This window comes from Pipra filicauda, unplaced genomic scaffold (genome assembly GCF_003945595.2).
Source record: "Pipra filicauda isolate LSUMZ 115617 unplaced genomic scaffold, ASM394559v2 scaffold221_size1283894_pilon, whole genome shotgun sequence".
Classification (NCBI taxonomy): Eukaryota; Metazoa; Chordata; class Aves; order Passeriformes; family Pipridae; genus Pipra; species Pipra filicauda.
The window spans coordinates 192,765-211,520 of record NW_024104334.1 but is presented as its reverse complement, the minus strand read 5'-3'; the positions used below and the strand labels follow the sequence as shown (position 1 = coordinate 211,520).

Below are 18,756 nucleotides of genomic sequence, written 5' to 3'. Positions count from 1 at the left end.
TGGCGGAGTACCCTATGTCACACAGTAGGCTTGTGCCAAAGCCAGGGCCCAGCATCCTTTCTCCAAGTTCTCATAACAATAAGAACAACCTCCTCAGCAATTGCCTTACAAAAGGTTTGAACATCAGGTTACCCAGAGACATGAGCAGATAGTAGAGCAGTGATGTACAAATGAAAGTCCTACACTTTGACCTCCAACCACATGAAGCCCCATTACAATAAATATCCAACAACACATCCCTTTCCACACCACATGGATGCTGCCTTAGGTACAAAGGTACTAAAATGACTGTTCCATGTAATAAAACATGGTGGGAGAAATTATGAAGTATAAAGTGAGGTTATTGCCTTCACTGCTAATTAAAGTTTACTGTATCTTCTTGCAGCTTTGTTTAATGGGCTCCTACATATCATGGGGTGTTTCTTTAAAGAATTAAAAGAAAGCTCTTTTTAAGGTCACTCACTTGACCTCAATTCATTGTGTTGTGAATGCGGTATTGTAGTAGCACATATTGTGTGGGGTACAACACCATGTGCTGCTCCAAGACTCCTGTGGTAGCTAAGCACAAAGGGCTGCGTTAACGATGATGTGTCAGCCTCAGCTTTGAATTTCCTTGCTTGAGTGCTAGTTTTCATTACTGACACATAATACATGGTGTTAACCATTTCAGCACTGAACTGTGCACAGGGACACACATCCATTTGTGCTTGGAAATGGACATTTCTGAAGTGCCAATGATCTGAGGTACAATTATTATTTTATTACTTAATGGCACCAATTAGGGCAAGCATTGTCAACTAGCACACAATGATCTCAGCACCACAGTGTGATATAACTATTACAATGAGTATCATAGCCTGATACTTATGTCATATAGGGAATAAAAAGCTTTAGTCTTTTTTTTCTGATTTGGCAAAAAAATCTGTGTTCTGACGTTTTCACTTTGTTTCTTTGTGCCTTCATTTCCTCCTCAGATATATTCTGCAAAGCTCTTTGAATATTACTAGTATTTTATATAACATGTTTCCTCCCACAAAAAATTTCTTAGTAGTTACTCTTGGCTCTGCCCTTTGATGGCTAAATCCTTGCTTATTTTCCATTTTTTCTTGAATCTTTTCCCCAGTTTGCTAGCTGAGTCTAGATCTGTGTTTACATCATACATCTCAAGCTGCAGCTGCTGTGGACTCTCTTGTTTGGTGGAACTCTGTTACTTTGGTATCTTGGCTCTTTATCTGGCTCGGGTTGCTTCCTCCTCAATACATGTTCCACTCATGAGGCGGGTGATCCAAAGCCCATTGAAGTAAATGGAAAAATTGCTGTTGATTAAATTATTTCACATCTGCACTCCCTGGCTCTACCAGCTTCTTCTATTGTCCACACATCCTGATTCACAAATGTTTTAAATGACAGCTTTAGGAACATGAAAGCCTTTGGGGCAATGGCCTAAAGAGACAGCAGAGGGGAAAATTTGTGAGCATTATAGTGCTATAGCTGTAGTGCTTCCATCAGTCAGTACTGAGCACCAACTGAAAAGCCTGCCTCAGTCAGGCAAGGAAGGCTTGCATTTCACACACTCAGGCAAACAGGCAGCCCCCATCTCAGAGAGTGGTTTATCAGAAGGATTATTTCCTTCCAAATGCAAACTAAGCATCATCTATGCTCATCCTCAAATCCTGGAATTCACTGGGAGAAAATCTGGGAGTATGAGGAGGGAGGAAGCCAGTTCCTGTACGTGACCTGCTCAGGATCAGATATTCATAATGACAGGGTGCATACACCCTTCATTTAGGTGTTGACCCCAGTTACTTCTTTAAAGTGACTCCTTGTGGGTACCCTTTTTAGGATGGAACATAATTTATACTGGACTCCCCAGAATGGTTAAAATGGCAGTAAGAGGTATCAGAAGACCTAATTTTCAGGTGCCAGTAGTGGAAATTCAAGTGAACTTTCAAAACGGAAGGGCTATTTACCAACATAATGTTTGGAAGCAGTCAGGATGGCATGTACAATTATGGCAACTGTGCACATGCATTTGGCAAAGGTCACATGCACTTAAGTGCTCAACGACTGAAGTATCATTCCCAAGGTTTAATAATTTTTTTTTTCTTTCCTTTGCCCCTGTGCCCTCTGTCTCTTGAGTCCGAGTGTTATTCCAGGCACAAAGATTATTAGCTAATTACATACAGCCAAGCCTAGATGTGAGGATAGAAATTCATCACTATGAGCTCACCTGTCCTTAGGAGGAAGTTTATAAACATTTAGAAGCTGTTTAAAAGCATTTACAAATCTTTTGATATTTGTCATCTTCCATTAAGACATGGATTCAGTTTTACCAATGGAACAGATGCTGGTTTGTATGCCTGAATTATATAACTTTGTATCAAACTTTTTGTTCATTACGAAAAGAATAGCACCATTATTAGAGTTACAAATATAGTTAGCAAAGAAACCAGTTTATCATCATTGACTATCCTTGTTTCATTCTTTATCCCAGTTTCTTTCTCCTGCCTATTCCAGTGTACCTGAGCTTTTTTTTTTGAACCCGGTTAAAAGATATGACAAACTACTGTCAGAGTGGCTAACTTGTTGATCCCCATCTTAATAGAGATGGATATATCTTGCCTGCAAAACTTAAATCTAGGTTTTCTTTCTTTCCCCACTTTAGTTTTTGGGGCTATCAGGGAAATCCGTCAGTTTATTGTGCCCACGATATTGAGAAGTGAGTTGGACTTTCTAGTATTTCCAAATTTCTGTCTCTAAAAACATAATGAAGGAAAGAGGAAGCAATTCTTGGCTAACAGTTGAAATTAACACCTCCTAAATGTGTAAAATAATCAAGGAAAAGAAGATGTCATATCCTGTGGTAGAGGAAGGAAAGGACTCCACATTCTTTGCCAGGACCTTGAAGCATTTCTTTTCTACAGCAATTGTCTGGGGTGATTTTGTTGGGTGCCTTTGCTCCTGATTTCCTACCCGTGTGGCAGGTGTACACCATGCCACTGATGAGATCAATGACATTACTTGCACAAACTGAGTGAAACACTTTGTTCTGTGAGGGCTGATGGGAATGGTCCCTTTCCTTGAATTCCCCTGCATTGTCATTTTATTAAGATAGGGGAAAGCTTTAGTTTTAACTGAATGTCACATCAGTTTTATTATGTCTGTAGGCGTCTTTGCTTTTAAAATTCATGACAAGTTCCTTGCAATACATTTTTACTACATTACAGCCACCTGTTCTACCTTGGTGGGTGGCTGTAAATCTGGGACTGTCCTTTCGTGTACGTGTACATGAATGATTGTTTCTTTATGCAGTGTATTAGGAGCTTCCAAAATGTATTCATAACTTGGACCATTCTGGAGGGACACGTGCATATTTTATGGATCAGCTTTACTTTTCTGCCTCTGCAAAAGGATCACCTGGGGTCCCAAAGAAAAACTTCTTGTCCTTCCCACAGGGCACCTTTTATCTTGGCCTGACATATGCATTTTTATCAATTCCTAGCCACATTCAGTTCACTTGTACTGTATGTTGCCATTTAAACAGTTTGCTCCTAGATCGGCTTCAATAATTAATTCAGATTGGTGCGATTCTTGACATGTCTTTATATTTAGTTGTCAATATCTGATTTACCTAAAGAATGACAATTATAGATACTGTGTGCTAGGAAAACATGCCCCCGAATATCCCTTTGGTGCTTCTGGAATTGGATTCAGCCAACCACATTCAGCTCAAGCTCTCAGCTTCCATGGAGCTGCAGGTAGTTTGGGACAGGATGCCTGAAGGGAAGCCTACTTCATCCTGTGGTTCAGTGGTGCAATTGGCCTGTGAGGTGAGGTGCTAAATGTGAAGCCATGATGATCGACATTCATTTCTTGTCCCTGTCCTTGTTGTCTGCGTCAGGCTTGGAACAACCATCTCACATCCATGTGCCTGAGTTCCCTATTTTTCAAATTAAGATATTGATATTTATTCTTTTTTATTTCCTGTCAGCTTAATTGCTGCTCTTCCTGGTGATATTACACCCGAAAAATCTTGTGAAGCTGTTTGTTTCAATACTGTAGCTTTTCGATGCCATTAAAGTACCAGAGGCCTAAAACGTAAATGCCTTTTATGGGGTGAATTCTAAATAAACTAACTCAATACAATATTAGAACCCTGGGCTGACTTCAGGTAGACACTTATGGGCTTGCTTTGTTCATGACCAATGGAAGCACCTCAGACCAGAGTCTTGTCTCTCTGTATATGTGCTTTTCAGAGCTGTAAAATAATATAATTATGCAGAGGCTGTCCAGTTCCTTGTACAATATTGTAACCCAAATTCGTGGGCCACATAGAAAGCTTGTGATGATAGAAAGCGGTCTCAAGAGTCGATGCTGCAGGCTAGTCTTTTATTAATCTCCTGCAAAATGAGGTCCCACAGCAGCAAATCACCCAGTGCTGACACATTTAGTGCCCGTCTTCTCTAGTTCACTTTAGGGGAAAAGCTCTGCATCCCCATTTCTGAGAGAACGAGGTGCAGCTTGCACTGTGTCTAAGGAAGAGGTTGGGTTTGCCAAGAGCACCAGATGAGACACTGATGAAATCCTGGGAGCGCCTGTGTACTTCTGGTGGTGTGGATTGTAAATCACAGTAAGGGATGTCGATGCTTTAATTATGTGTATGTGATGGTCTATGTGTTTGTGCTTGTGGGTTTTTTATAAGTACGGTAAATGGAGAAGAGAATCTGGCCTGGCTCTGAGGCTGCTGCTGCTACTGGCGAGGCAGGAGAACATTTTGGCAAAGCAGTATATTTATTTTTTTTAAACCTCCCTCCACAGCCCCTCCCGCTGTACTATATTTTTCTTTTTTTTTCAGGATTTTTTTGTGTTCCTTATCTGAGGTGCTGCTGGGACTGGCCATGTGCTCCAGCTTAGTGAGCTCTTTCCCATTTATCTGGTGTAGTTCCCAACCTATGATTTAACAGTGGTGTGTGAAACAGAAAGAGAAAAACAATGTTTGATCTGTTAAAACGTACCTTAAGAGCAAACACATACACATTGATGAAGGTATCAGCTGGGTTCTGCCTACAGTTATGTCAAACAAAGTATGCTAGGAAGTGCCAACTTTCCTTTTGTGCTGTGACACCAAGCACTGCCAAAAGATATTAAAAAGCTTGCGTGAACTAGGTGATGGCAGCTGTAACTATCTAAGTTATTGCCTGGCAGCTGTAATGCTTCTTCAGTGCTGCTGGCTGCTTTTTATATTTGGTTCCCCATTTGTTTGCCCTTATTCTAGCAACCGATACCACCAAAGCAGGCAATCAGTGTGTTACAGCACATGGCCACTTGCTACTGCAAAATAGGCAGCTTAGTAGTGGCAATTGAGAGACTCTCATGCAGCAGCTGATATAAGTCATATTTCTTTTGGAAGAGAACCAACCTAGTTTTTTTTTTTTTTGTTATGTGTCAGTGTGAATCCAAGAAGCCTTAGATGAGTTGATGGCAAAAGGCAAACACACACACATGCACGTACACACTCACATTCACATGAACACACACAAAAAAATGCAGCTTTCCGTGTTCTTTCTGTGTTGGCTCTAAATGTGCTAGAACAATATAGCCAGCTCCCAGCCCCTGCCAATCCTACATCTGCTCTCTAAAACCTCCAGCAAATAAGAATTACTGTGGGGTTGTTTAACCAACGCTTACAATATACACACTTTTCATTTTTCCGTCGCTTCTATCTGTACACTGGTGGCAAAGGTTTGAGAGATAATGGAGAATGATACCCGCTGGGCACTTGCCTTTTCAGTGCTGTGAGGTGGGCAGTAGCAACCTAGATCTCTCTGCTGGCAAGTTTTGGGGCAATATAAAATGTTTTTCATTGCCGTGAGCTTTTGGGAAATTGTCTATACTGTGGGGGGGTGTGGGTTTCTGCTGGTTTTAGGGTGTTTTTTCTTCTCAGGGGAAGGCTTTATATTTTGTGGTCTTCTTTTGAGTTTCCTCTTTTCAGTCATCTCTTAAATAATTCTGACCATTCATGAATGTAATATTTTTGGGAGATATTTCTTTTATCCTATCTCAGATTAGTTTTGAAAGTACTGCAACATGATAATATTTTTGCAGTGTGATCAACCTCAGAACAATTTCTCCAGCGTGGAAAATGGTCTGAAGTAGTAGTTGCTTCTTGCAGAGGCTAGAGCAGAAGATCTCAGTTGAGCTTTTAGATTGTTTTTCCTTTTCCGTTTAGGCTCAGCTGTTACAGAGACCTGAGACAATTGCGTGTTGTCTCACAGTAATAAGACACCATAATAATTCTTTCCACCAAAGAGTCCCAAAGCATTCATGAGTGTTTAATTACCTATTCCATTTCACAGATGAGGATGCTGAAATGCAGAGCAGTTAAGTGATGTGACAAAGGACACCTAGGTATTTGATAATGTAACTTGAAAAAGAAACAGCATGTTCTTAATCCACTTTGCATCACAGTGACTGGACTGTGCTTACCATCAATGTGACTAAAGAAATTTGCATGACTTCGAAGCTTTGCCTCCAAATTTACTGCTTAACTGTATTTCCTTCCCCCCCGCCCAGTATGCTATAAGTTTGAAAATCCACAATTAGTTCTGAATCTCCTTTGTTTGTGTATTTTGCAAGAAGACAAATCATCACTATTACTTCAAAATGTTGAAGAGATTTACGGAAAGTGCTGTAAATGGTAGTGTGTTGGTAGGACTGGAAGCAAATTTTAATTCACCCATAGAGGCTCACATCTGGCACTACAGATTATATCAATCCTGTGTTGAGTACTTTGATGCTAGAGAAGACTTGTGCTGACCCTCTAAATTTTCTGTGAATTTCTCTCTGTAAGAAGAGATCTCTGGAAAAATGTAATTCCTATCTTCTGTTGCAAAAGTCATAACTCTGCAGTAGTGAAGCATGTCAAGGAAGAGGGTGTTTATTTTGAGAATTCAGATGAGATGTGCTAGTTCAAAGTTCTCTTGGACTAGGTGGAAACCTGCACAGATGAAGTAATCTCATGTGGAAATTCTGGCATAGCTTGAGGAGAGAAAACATCTGTGGGGTCTGTGAAGTAGTCCTGCATTGCTTTACCTGATACATATAATTTTCCAGAGGTCTTTCTTTGCTGAAATAAGCTGACCTGTTCCCTAATTGCCCCAGCACTGCTTTTTTCCTATTCACTTTTGTGGGTAAAAAACAAAGCTCATGAGTTAGATGTGCATGTGAGCAACAGCTTCCTCAAAGCAACAGTGGAATGAGCCTGTGTCCTAAAGCCTGCAGGAAGCATTACCCTTTATATACAACACATATCAGAGGGGCTGGGAGAGCCCACCTGTAGGTTCTCAAACCACTTCTGGTGCTGGGAGTTGTGCTTTACCTGTCAGTGTTCCTGACATGCCTGCAGAAGCATGTGTTCTTCTCATTCTTCCTCTCTACTCTGCTCTGGTGAGACCCCACCTGGAATATGGAGTTCTGGGATCCTCAGCACAAGAAAGACATGGACCTGTTGAAGAGAGTCCAGAGGAGGCCACCAAGATGATTAGAAGGATGGAGCACCCCTCCTGTGAGGAAAGGGTGAGAGAAATGAGTTTGTTCAGCCCGGAAAACAGATGGCTTAGGGGTGACCTATTTGCAGCCTTCCAGTACCTGAAGGGAAACTACAAGAAAGATGGAGAGGCTTTTTATAAGGGCATGTAGTGACAAGACAAGGGGGAATGCATTTTCAAACTAAAAAGGTTTAGGTTAACTTTTAAGAGGAATTTCTTTGCTGTGAGGGTGGTGAGCTACTGCAACAGGTTTCCCAGAGAAATTGTGGATGCCCCATCCCTGGAAGTGTTCAAGGCCAGGCTGGATGGAGCTCTGAACAACCTGGTCTAGTGAAAGATGTCTCTGTACGTAGCAGGGGAGTTGGAACTAGATGATCTTTAAGGTCCCTTCCAACCCCAACAATTCGATGATTCTGAGATTGCAACTCTCAACTTAGAGATTTGAGGCTCCTGTTATTTATTTAGAGGTGATCACCCACAATCAATGGCCTGCTCATTAAATCTTGTCTGGGATGCTATTAAAGTAATATTCTATTATCTGAATTAGTTACCTGAAAGAAGTGTTCAGTAGGGAACCTGGTTTAGGATTTTTCCCTTTGTGTTCTTTTTGGTGTGGTTGCTTTCTCTAAGGTTATGGAACAATCCATATCAACTTGTACCATTATTTCCCACAAATAAATGTAAAATAGGTTACTTAGAACTTCTTGTATTTCCATTTCTGTTTCTCAAATAATACCATAAATACTTTCTTCTGAGGCGCTCATACAATTTTCAACCCCAGTGCATTAATTTTTTTTTTCCCCTTCAGGTGGATTTGAGCTGTCCTTTTCCTCAAGAAATGGGTGCATGCGTGTGTGTGTGTGTGTGTGTGTGTGTGTGTGTGTGTGTGTGTGTGTGTGAGTGTGTGTAATGGAAATGCTGACAGACCTTTAACTATAACAGCATGAAAGGCGCCACTAAAATAACAGTGGAACAGATGCTGTCACCACTGCCCCTGGTGGGGAAAGAAGATGAAACAGAAGGGCATTAGAGTTGGTAGATGGCAAATTAATCCTATTGTACTAGCAGCTGCAACCACCAAGATGCTAGCATTCATGCTTAGACACTTCCAGTACACCAAGCTCTAGTAGGGGTGGTTGGAAAGGATGAGGCAATGAAAGGTCACTGGAGCTGTTTCCATCTCAATAATGATAATTATAAATGTTGGTGTATGTTTTCTACTATGACTAGGCTCTTTTTTACTGTGGCAACCCAGTCAAGGATCCTTCTGGTATTTTGAGACTCTCAGTATTTCTCAGTGCTTAAGTATAACCCCAATGTAATTTTTGTTTTCTTCTCCCCTCTTCCCACTCTCCATGGTTTCCATGCTGAAACTAATTTTAGACCTCTTTCTTATGCTTATATTAACAGGAAAAAAAAATCACTTTTATTTTTAAACAGTGAGTAAGAAAGTTATAATTTTCATTCCTAAGACAATCTGGGTGATTTTGTGGGGGTATTGTGGAAGTTGAAACCCAGAAAGATCTGTGACCTTAAATGGTTGGATTAAAAAAGGAATCTCGTTTCCAATGAAGGCTGAGCGGATGGTGTAAATCAGAATTTTAGGAGCTCAATTTATCTCTATAGGATTTTTTTTTTTTTTTGGTAAAAACTTGTTGAGGGGAGCTGTGCAAACAATAGCTTGTGTAAGCCAAAGCTGGCATCTAGCAATTCTTAATGTCTGAATGAAAGTGCTTTTTTTTTTTTTTTCCCCTTCACAGTACATGTTGCCAAGAAAACAAGGAGTAGTTGCTTTAAGCATTTACAAATGGTAATGCACCAACAGCTGGTCTCAATCCAACTGAGCTATTGTAGGGGTATTAAAAAGACAGGCCAGAGTTTGAGATCTACTGCCAACCTCCCTTGCAGAGTTAGGGAACATTTTACTTGGAAAAAAAGGTCTTCTCTTCCTGCAGAGATCCACGGCTGTATTCTCCTGCAGAGCCTGAGCCCTGCCTGGCAGAGTAGGCAAAAATACGTCGGTGGGCCAAATGCTTCATTGACATGAAAGTGTAGAATCTAATAGGTCTCCAGCTAGATTATTTATCTCAGTCTAATATTATAGTCTTTATCTGCGTTTTTCACATTTTGTTTTTTAGATGAATAGTTGTTTCATATGACTGTATTTTTATGAATTTTCTCATTTTCCTAGAAAAATCTTACAACTAAATGAATGTAATACCAGTATTAAGGAAACTAAAGTAATTCTTCTGAATTGAAGGATTGTTCTAAAGGGGGTTTAATCTGAAAGACTTTTCTGCTTTCTGCAAAAAACACTCACACTCTTTTCTGCATACAGCAGGAACTGTAAAATAGTTTTTGGACTTCTAGGTTTGTAGGTAACTATAACACTAAATAATACTTCTTTTTGAATATAATTACAGATAAACTATGTTTACAGAAAATGTCCTAGAGAGAGCAATAAAAATTATTATTTTTCATGCTAAAGGCCTCTGCTCTTAGCAGTACATTTTATATATGCTGCTTTTTCTGAATAGAAATGCAGTGTTTGGCTTTTCCCTGAAAGATAAATGAACCTATTTGTTGATGTGCCACACTTGAGCTGGACATTTATGTGAAATAAAAAGGGGCAAATTAATTGTAAAACAAAACACTCCCCTCCCCCCCGCATCAGAAACAGGCAAACAAACCATCACACAGGAAAATGTGAAAAATATACCTTTTTCTTTCTTGTTAGAGATATTTGTATTTCTAGGGTGGCACAATGCCCACTTGTTTAGGTTTGTGTGTGTGTATTTATTTATTTTTTTACAATCATATGGCTTGGTTCTGTTTTCCAGATCTTGTCCGAGAGCTGTTATTTGAAATAAAAATGTTTGTATGCATTTCCTCATTAATCATTGTAATACAACCTGCTGCAGCTAAATGACAAAACAGATGCAACGATGAAAATTAAAAGTGATGGATACTTATCTTTGGCTATAAAAGCTGCTAACAATTTAGAGAACTAGAGTGCCTTTTGGAGCTAGAATGTGGTAAATGAGAGAACAATAATAGGGCTAAAGAGTTTGCTGTTTGTAAACCAGATAACTATGGGGAGGCTGCATCGCTGTCTAGCACCTGTTTTGTGTGGTTTGTCTTTTCTATTGAGTAAGATCAAGTGAGGTATTATTTTAATGTCTGATATGTATAGCATTGTTGGAACTAAATGCAACCTAACCCCAACAGAACTGCTGCAAACATGACCTTGCTTTTGTATGATGTTTTGAACTTGAAAATGGTCCTCTTTCTTTTTCTCTGCCACACACACCAGCATGGCTTGTGAGCTTTTCTTTGTAAAATGGGTTCCTTTTCCCTAATGAGAGCAGACCTATTCCAAGATGAAATGTGGTTTTGAAATGTAGCACTCTAAATCTGTCTTCTTTAGGTTTTCTTTGCCAAAATGCCATTTTTGTTTTCAGTGCATTTTGTGGGGATGCTCGCCCTGAAGGGTGTAAAAATACAAGGGTCAAAATTTGGGTACTCCACTCCTGTGTGCAATAAGAAGTATTCTCTGATTCATCGCTATCTTCTCTCCTGCTGCGGCTGGGACTCTCTCGCCTGCTCTGAGCTCTGCTGTGCCTGTGATTTGTCTGTATGCTTCCAAAATGCTAATACACAACTCTGAAACTGCCAATCAAAACCTTCATGTGCTTGCAGGGGTTGTCCAGATGAAACTATTGAAAAATGCATGACAATACCTATATCTGTACTTCAAATCTATATTGTGAATATTCCTGGATTGGTCCTGCATGACTATTTTTAAATGCTGTGCTTATGCACAAGAAAGATGTACACATACCTCCCATATACCCATATTTGAGAGAATTAGAAAGAGAGTCTCTGGAATCACAGAATTCCAGAATATTCTGAGTTGGAAGGAACCCACAAGGATCGACAAATTCCAACTCTTGGCCTTGCACAGGACAGCCCCAAGAATTCTACCATGTGCCTGAGAGCTTTGCCCAAAGGCTTCTTGAACTCCGTCAGGCTTGGTGTTGTGACCACTTCCCCGAGGAGCCTGTTCCAGTGCCCAACCACCCTTTGGGCGAAGAAATTTTTTCTAGTATCGAATCTAAACCTCCCCTGACGCAACTTCAGGTTGTTCTCTCGGATCCTGTCACTGCACCACCGAGAAGAGATCAGTGCCTGCCCCTCCTCTCCCCCTCACAAGGAAGTTGTGACCGCAATGATGTCTCCCCTCAGTCTCCTCCAGGCTGAACAGGCATTCGGGATTGCCCCATCCCAGGTGCAGAATCCAGCACTTGCCCTTGTTAAACTTCATATGGATGTGGTATTTGAGGTAAATGAGGAAGCAGAGTGAAAGAGGGAGCTAGAGAGGACATCAAGGTGCTGGCTGAATCATGGAGAGAGAGGTACTGCAAGACTGCAGGACATAACTCCTTCCCATGGAAGAAAGCTTTTGTTTTCCCTTCTCACAATATACCTAAGACTTTTCTTAGACTCAAGGTGCTGTCACTAGTTATTTCAGACCATGTGACATTTATGACAGATGATAGGTATGTTTTGCTCCAAGTCAATGGAGGATAATTGAGATTTGAGCTGAATGGATGCTCTTCACATTTTGTATCAAAACCTTTCTCTAATGCTTTTGCAGATAAATGTGAGGCCACTATGTGCTCCACCCCAGAACCAGTGAAATGGAAAATCTTTTTTTTCCCCCTTATGAGACATTCTGTTCTGATAGGGGATCAAAAGCAGCATGGCACTACAAGTTCTACTCATTGCTCAGGCTCTGCATCGGATGGAATTTCTCTCAATATATTGCTTTCATCCACATGAACTCAAGTTTCTCTTGAAAATGTAAATGGTCCTGAGACTGAAAGAAGATTCCGATTTCTCCATTGCCTTCTATCATTATTGATTTGTTTGCTGCCTTTAATGATTTCCATCTTTGAAAATAGAACAAGTATTGCCTTGCAAGACAGACAAACCAAATAGAGGAAGGGCAAAGCAGCTTAAGGCATTTTTAACAAGCTTGGAAACCTTTTTCTCCAGGTCATTTGTTGGAATCCACCCTGGGGAATCTAAGGTGGTGAGTATTTATCTGTCAGGAAGAAAAAAGTGATATCAGGAAAAGGAAACAGAGAATGATGTGCATCAGTTGAGGAGAGCAAGAGGTGACAGAAGATGTGACATATAGCAGAAGGCTCCTTCTTTTACTTCCCCATCTGTCACGAGGAAGCTTACACGGTTTTTATTCCTTTTAGATCAGTTCCTTAGTTGCTTATTTCTCCATACATCACCTGCAGTCTGTTTGAAACTTGCTAATGGTCTTACTCCTGGCCACAAAACCAGAAAATTCTTCCTGGAAGCAGGGAACAGAGCATAGCTCTGGATGTGCAGCAGCTGTACCCAGGAATGATGAGTGAAACAGACATTCATGTTAACTTAAACTTCTGTGGGTGTCCTGCCTGCTACTATTGGCAAGCTGTCAATGAGAGAGGGCCTTATACTAGCCTGCTTCCCATTCACATTGTGTCCAACCATGTTTGCAGCCCTGGGGTAGCAAGCACCTCTGGTCCTACAGCCTGGGAGTACACTCAAGCTTGGCTCCAATATCTCTCTTGGAAAAGAGTGCCTGCTCCTATCCTTCAGCAGCACTGCCTTCACTGGAGTGTGGTCACTGCCAGAAAATCCCAATGTTCAATGAAGCCTGTTCGGTGTCAGCTGATGGTGGAAGTGTCCCTCTTGGAAGCTGCTGTGCTCAGATTCTGCTCTCTGAGAGCTTACAGTTTTGCATGGTTTTCCTGTGCCTAGCAGAATTAGCATATAAGTCACTTCATAATGTCCTCACTGGTGTATTAACCACAGCTGAGCCTACTTTGTGCACTGTGTACTAAACCACAGTTCACTCACCATCAGTCCTCACCTGAGATGGTTCTTTCATTCACACAGTTGAACTACAAATTTGCTACTTCAGATTTTATTGCTGTGTGAAGTATTCTTATGGGTTGATCTTTTCTCTTATTTCTTAAAATAAGTCCAAGCTAAATACATCTTATTGACACTCTTGGGAGTCATCCCCTTTACAAGCTCTTGCTATCCTTTATCCAATCCCACAATTTCTGATTACCTAGTACAAGGAACCACACTGAAAATTATTAGCCTATGTAATAGAGCAATATTGTTTAACTTTTGCTGGTCCATACAGGGGATTGTTTACAATATTTTAACTAAAATTGCCATTTAAAGCTAGGGCTGATGACATTAGACTGTCTTAGTAGTTATGGGAAGTTTCCAATGAGTAGTGCCTTACTTATATTTTACAGGCAGGCCCTAAAAAATGTTGCCAAAATAAAAGCCCCTTCCCTTTTTAGTCTCTGCTCACTTAAACCTTTCAACTAATTTGGAGCTTGTGTTCAGACACTGTAATTCCCACAGTGTAAATGAAAAAAATCGGGGTGCAAAGTGTTTATAAATTCAGATTGTGTTTTCTCTGATTCAGCAGCAAATTGGAGCTGAGTATCCTGACTTTTAGAGCTTTTGTCGCAGCACAGCATATATCTTTGAGGACAGAGAACATCTCTTTGTTATGTGAGTACATGATCAGCATAAGAGATACCCTGTGTTTACTTGTGACCTTTGAGAAGCAGCCATAATATGAAGCAATAACAGCATCACCTTCTCAAAACTCGGAGGCATCCTAAAGATTTACCCACTAAGCTTTCAGCAATCGGGACTTTAGAAACTTTCTGCATTGTATTTAGTAGTCCCTGATAGATTTATTTCTCCATTAATTTTTCTAATCCCTTTTTTTACCCATTTATACTTCTGGATTTCACAGCATCTCATGACAGCAAATATCACAATTTGTGTTGTATGAAGAATAATTATTTTTTAAAATTTTTCTACCTGATAATTTCACGGAGTGCTTCCAGCTCTGTATATTAACATAATCATTCCCCATTCACCTTCTTAATACCGTTCATGCTTTTGTAAACTCTATCACATCCCTCTTTTGCTGTCTTTCTTCCAGTCTGATGAGCTACAGTTTTGTTCCTCACTGCAAAAAAATCTCTCCTGTGCCTCTGGTCAGCTATTCCACCCCTCTTTATAACATTTCTATGCACTCTGTGCTCTGAGATAGAGACTAGAAGTATTGAAGATGCAGGTGCATTGTGGACTTATCCAGCAAGACGGTAATTTCTTTTTTCCCATTCTTTTTTTCTCTCATCTTCTTTCCTAGTGATTCCTAAAAGCCCCTCTGAGCATTTCTGGCAGCAGTTGAACACTGAGATGACCTTTTCTAATTATTCAAAGTGACTCCAAGATTTCTCTCCTGTGCAGTGCTGATCATTGTGTACTTATAACTAGTGTTATTTTCCCCCACGTGCATCAGCTGGCATTCATCACCACTGAGTTTTACCTTAGTTCACGACACTCTTCTGAAGCTCTCCACAATTAGCTTCAACTTAAGCTGTTCTGAGTAGTGCTGTATCATCAGCAAACTTTGTCACCACACTTGTGCTGCTTTCCCAGGTTGTTTATGAATATAGTGAACAACATATTTGAAACCTTTTCCCATCTGCAAAACTAATTGTACAGTTTTGTTCCTGCTACTATTTACTTATTCTAGGGATGCTTAGGTTCACTGCAAGTGGACACTGTATTGACCCAGTAGTGTCCTAGGCCATATGTTCATTGAATAGTTTAATAAATTTGTGAGGCATGACTCCTTTTTGCACAAACTGTTGGATCCTTCCCCAGAACATATTTATATGCGTATACTAATTTTATTCTTTATTTTGATTTCTATGTATTTATCTGCTGCAGAGGTCATGTTTACTGGTCTGTCATTCCCTTAGTCTTCCATGGAGCCCTTAGGAAGCATAGATGCTTTCACATTTTTCACCTTTTGTTCCTCCAGATACTGAGGCAGAATTGAGGACTTGGTTATAGATAACTTAGTAACATCTTTGATTAAGTGCTCTTGAATATGTATTTTCTAATCCAAGTGACTGGTTACTATTCATTTATTGACTTATTCTAAGGACTCTTTAACTCGCCTTTCATTTTCAGCCTTTTTTCACTTTCTTTAATAATTTTACATGAGTTTGGCTGAGGTAGCAGCTACTGGGGGCCCTCTGAAAGCCTGGAAAACAAGTGGTGTTTTCCCCAATAAATTGTGAATGTTTTGGACTCTTTCTTTCTGTGCTTTTAAGAGTAGTGATTACTGCAAATACTTTATCATGCTTGGCAGTGTCTCCTGTTAGCCTTTCCGCATTTCTGGGGGGATTTCGTAACCTTGCATTCTGCTTATGCTTTTTGGGAGCAATGAAGGGTATCACAATATGCTATTTTGTTTGTTATCTAAACACTTAATCTCAGGCCAGAACATAATCTCTTGCTTTTTGCTTATGTTCTTCATCATGTTGAATATTGTGTTTTATTTTAATGCCCATGTCTTTTTCCAACACTGCTGGAGGAGCCAGTCTTTTGTTTTCAGCAAACACTTCTCCAACAAGTAATGAGTATATCTTGTTTTGAAGTTTACCTCTGTTGCTTCTCTGGGATGTCTTCAAGGAATTAATAACTATCTCTCTGTGGTTTGGAATACAGCTCATTTAAAAAAGGAAGAGATCTGCACTGTTATATGTTTTAAATTTGTTTACATTACACTGATGTAAGATGGATCCCTTTCCAAATGTGCAAGAGGATTTTTACACCCCACTGGTATTCCATACTTTGTATCTTTGCAAATATAACATTACATGATGAAAAGTAAATTTTTGAAACACACTCTCAGTTAGTTTCAAATTGACTTCTACAGTTATTTTCACTCCTAAGCAAATGCTGCTAGGATTTAAATCAGCTGTACACAATTTCCAGCATCATCATCCTGATTTTCCCGCTTCATTTAGGGGTGTTAATGACACTGCAGTTGGCTGCTCCTCTTGCGTATGGACAGGACCTAATCATCCTGAAGACACTTCTTTTGGAAGTGCAACTGGTTTAGGTAAATCAGGATGCCTCTGATGCTCGTAGATTGATGATCTATGTTTTTACGTTGTTCAAACATTTGCTTATAACTGTACTTTACATCAAGTAAAGTCACTTTGCAACGTACCCTTAAAAATGATGATTTTTGCCAAATAAATTTATGTTAAGAATTTCAAAGATTCTCCCTACTTTTGATTACCAGTTGAGGCATTCTGTACTCTCCACATCAGGTGTATCATCACATCTTTTGGGCCAGTCTTTCACTAGATAAAAATGGATGGTGGTTGAAAAACTTGCATTTTTTTTTTTAATTAATATTATTTGTTTTTCTTTTTCTTTTTTTTTTTTTAATTCTGCAATTTTTTTATCTCAAATTAAGCTTGCACAGCTTGTAATATCACAGCCCGCTCATTAACACTTTGTAATACCCCATGAGAGTTAAAGACTAAGAGTGTATTGTTCTATACTGGGTCTCATGTAGTTTTTCAGTAATAATGCCCTATGTACATAAGTGAAATATTTCTGTTTCTTGGGTCATCTTTACTAAATGTTTCTTACTTTTCTCAGTGCCAACAAAAAATGTTTTGACTGTTGAATGAACAATTTTCCATAAAATTTTTTTTGCCTTTTCACATGGCAGAGAGAAAATTCTTCCGGATTTGGTCCATTGATACCTAAAGAAGACAAATCTCAAACTGGTAAGAGAAGGACTTCTCTTCCTACAACATCAAGTTTGAACTTATTCAGGCTTCCATGAAGCTTCTTCAGTGCCTGAGAAGATGTCCCCTTTTGCCTGAAATTCGTCTTTCTAATCTCAGTGCTTTACATATTGAACTCCTGACAAATGCTCAAGAATCAAATTTGCACTTTGGCCTAAGGGATTCTCTGTCAGTAACTCTGAGACTAATTTGAGAGTAGGCGAGTCTGTTTGTTTTCATACAGACATAGGAATGAGGAGGCATTGAAATTAAGTGATTTACAAGGGAAAATTCTGATGATGATGTTGATATTCATAGTTTCCTGGCTTTCAGTCCTGTAATTAGATCCTTAAGCAATTCTTCTGTCCTGTAGTTGTGCTATCCTGGCTAAAAATGAGGCCAAACCATGAGTCTGAATCTCAGCATCCCCAGGAGTCAGGAAGTAGCCCGCAGGCTCTGTCTTAAATACCTTCAGTGCAAAGAAAAATAGGTGTACACCTTCAGTTTACAGATCTCTGAGGAGTAGCTTGACTTTTTATTTTACCTGCTAGCTTTTATTTATACTGTTTTTTTCTGATCAACGTCTGAATTGTTTGATGTTTGTAAGTCTGGATAGGGACTGGAAGAAGTGAATAGTAGGTTGGTACCAACCAGTTACTGGGAATTGTGATGAGAAAAATTCTAATGATAACTCTTCAGCTGGGCAGCCTTGGAGGAAAAACAGATGAAATCACTTTGGCTAAAATGGATGTCTGCAGCTTTGTTAAATCTCTCTCAAAGAAACAAACTCTTGCCTGATAGTTTTTACAAAGGCAGGAGCAGCCAGAATGCCAAGAGAAAGTTCAGTTCAGACCAACTCTTCAATGGTATTTCAGTGCAAAAATCCTGCTTTCCTCCTTGTGCTGCAAGGATCAAGAGCAACAAAAATTCTCAAGCTTAGAATTTTTTTTTATTTTTTCCCCCCTATTACAGTCAGCTTGAACTCAGACATGAGGCGAATGCTGGGTTTGGAAATGCAGCTTTCAGTGAGCAATGAATCTGGCATCCACACACTGCATTGTGCTGCCAGTCCTTTTTTATGTACCAACTCGTGTGCTTCCTACTGCCTTATGAGCTGGGGCTGTCTGTGCCATGATGTTACTATTGTGACAATGATATCGCCAGTTGCCTGCACCATCCCATCCCTTTGGATTTGCAGTTCTAAGAAACAGCAGATTGGAAAAAATAAGTAAATGTCAACCCTCCAGACTTAAAATTAGTCCTTTCTTCTGGACTTTGAACACCTAGGCCAGTATTCCTGGGAATTATAGAATTAGGTGTTCTCATCTCACAAGTATGAAGCACCACACAGTTGAGCAGCTTGCCTGGGAGAATACCTGAAAAATGTTACCTCCAATAAGAGATTCCCCTCTCCTTATTCCCATACTCTGTGCTAGCCAAATAGCTGTTCTTGTCCAGCAGTATTCTGAGATGAGGCCCGATGCATCCAAATAATGAGTAAAAGTTCA

The 18,756-nt window shown here is 39.8% G+C and overlaps 1 long non-coding RNA gene across 2 annotated transcripts in view; it reads left to right on the top strand.

The window, feature by feature from the left end:
* The window catches only part of LOC113989315, a 137,071-nt gene that overhangs the window by 10,352 nt on the left and 107,963 nt on the right, over window positions 1-18,756 (top strand). Inside the window, exon 1 of one of the 2 annotated variants that reach the window (XR_003541204.2) lies at window positions 17,189-17,248. The exons of the other annotated variant lie outside the window; for it this stretch is intronic. This is a non-coding gene — a long non-coding RNA (uncharacterized LOC113989315). Of the gene's footprint in view, window positions 1-17,188; window positions 17,249-18,756 lie in introns of those variants that run through there. 2 annotated transcript variants of the gene reach the window in all.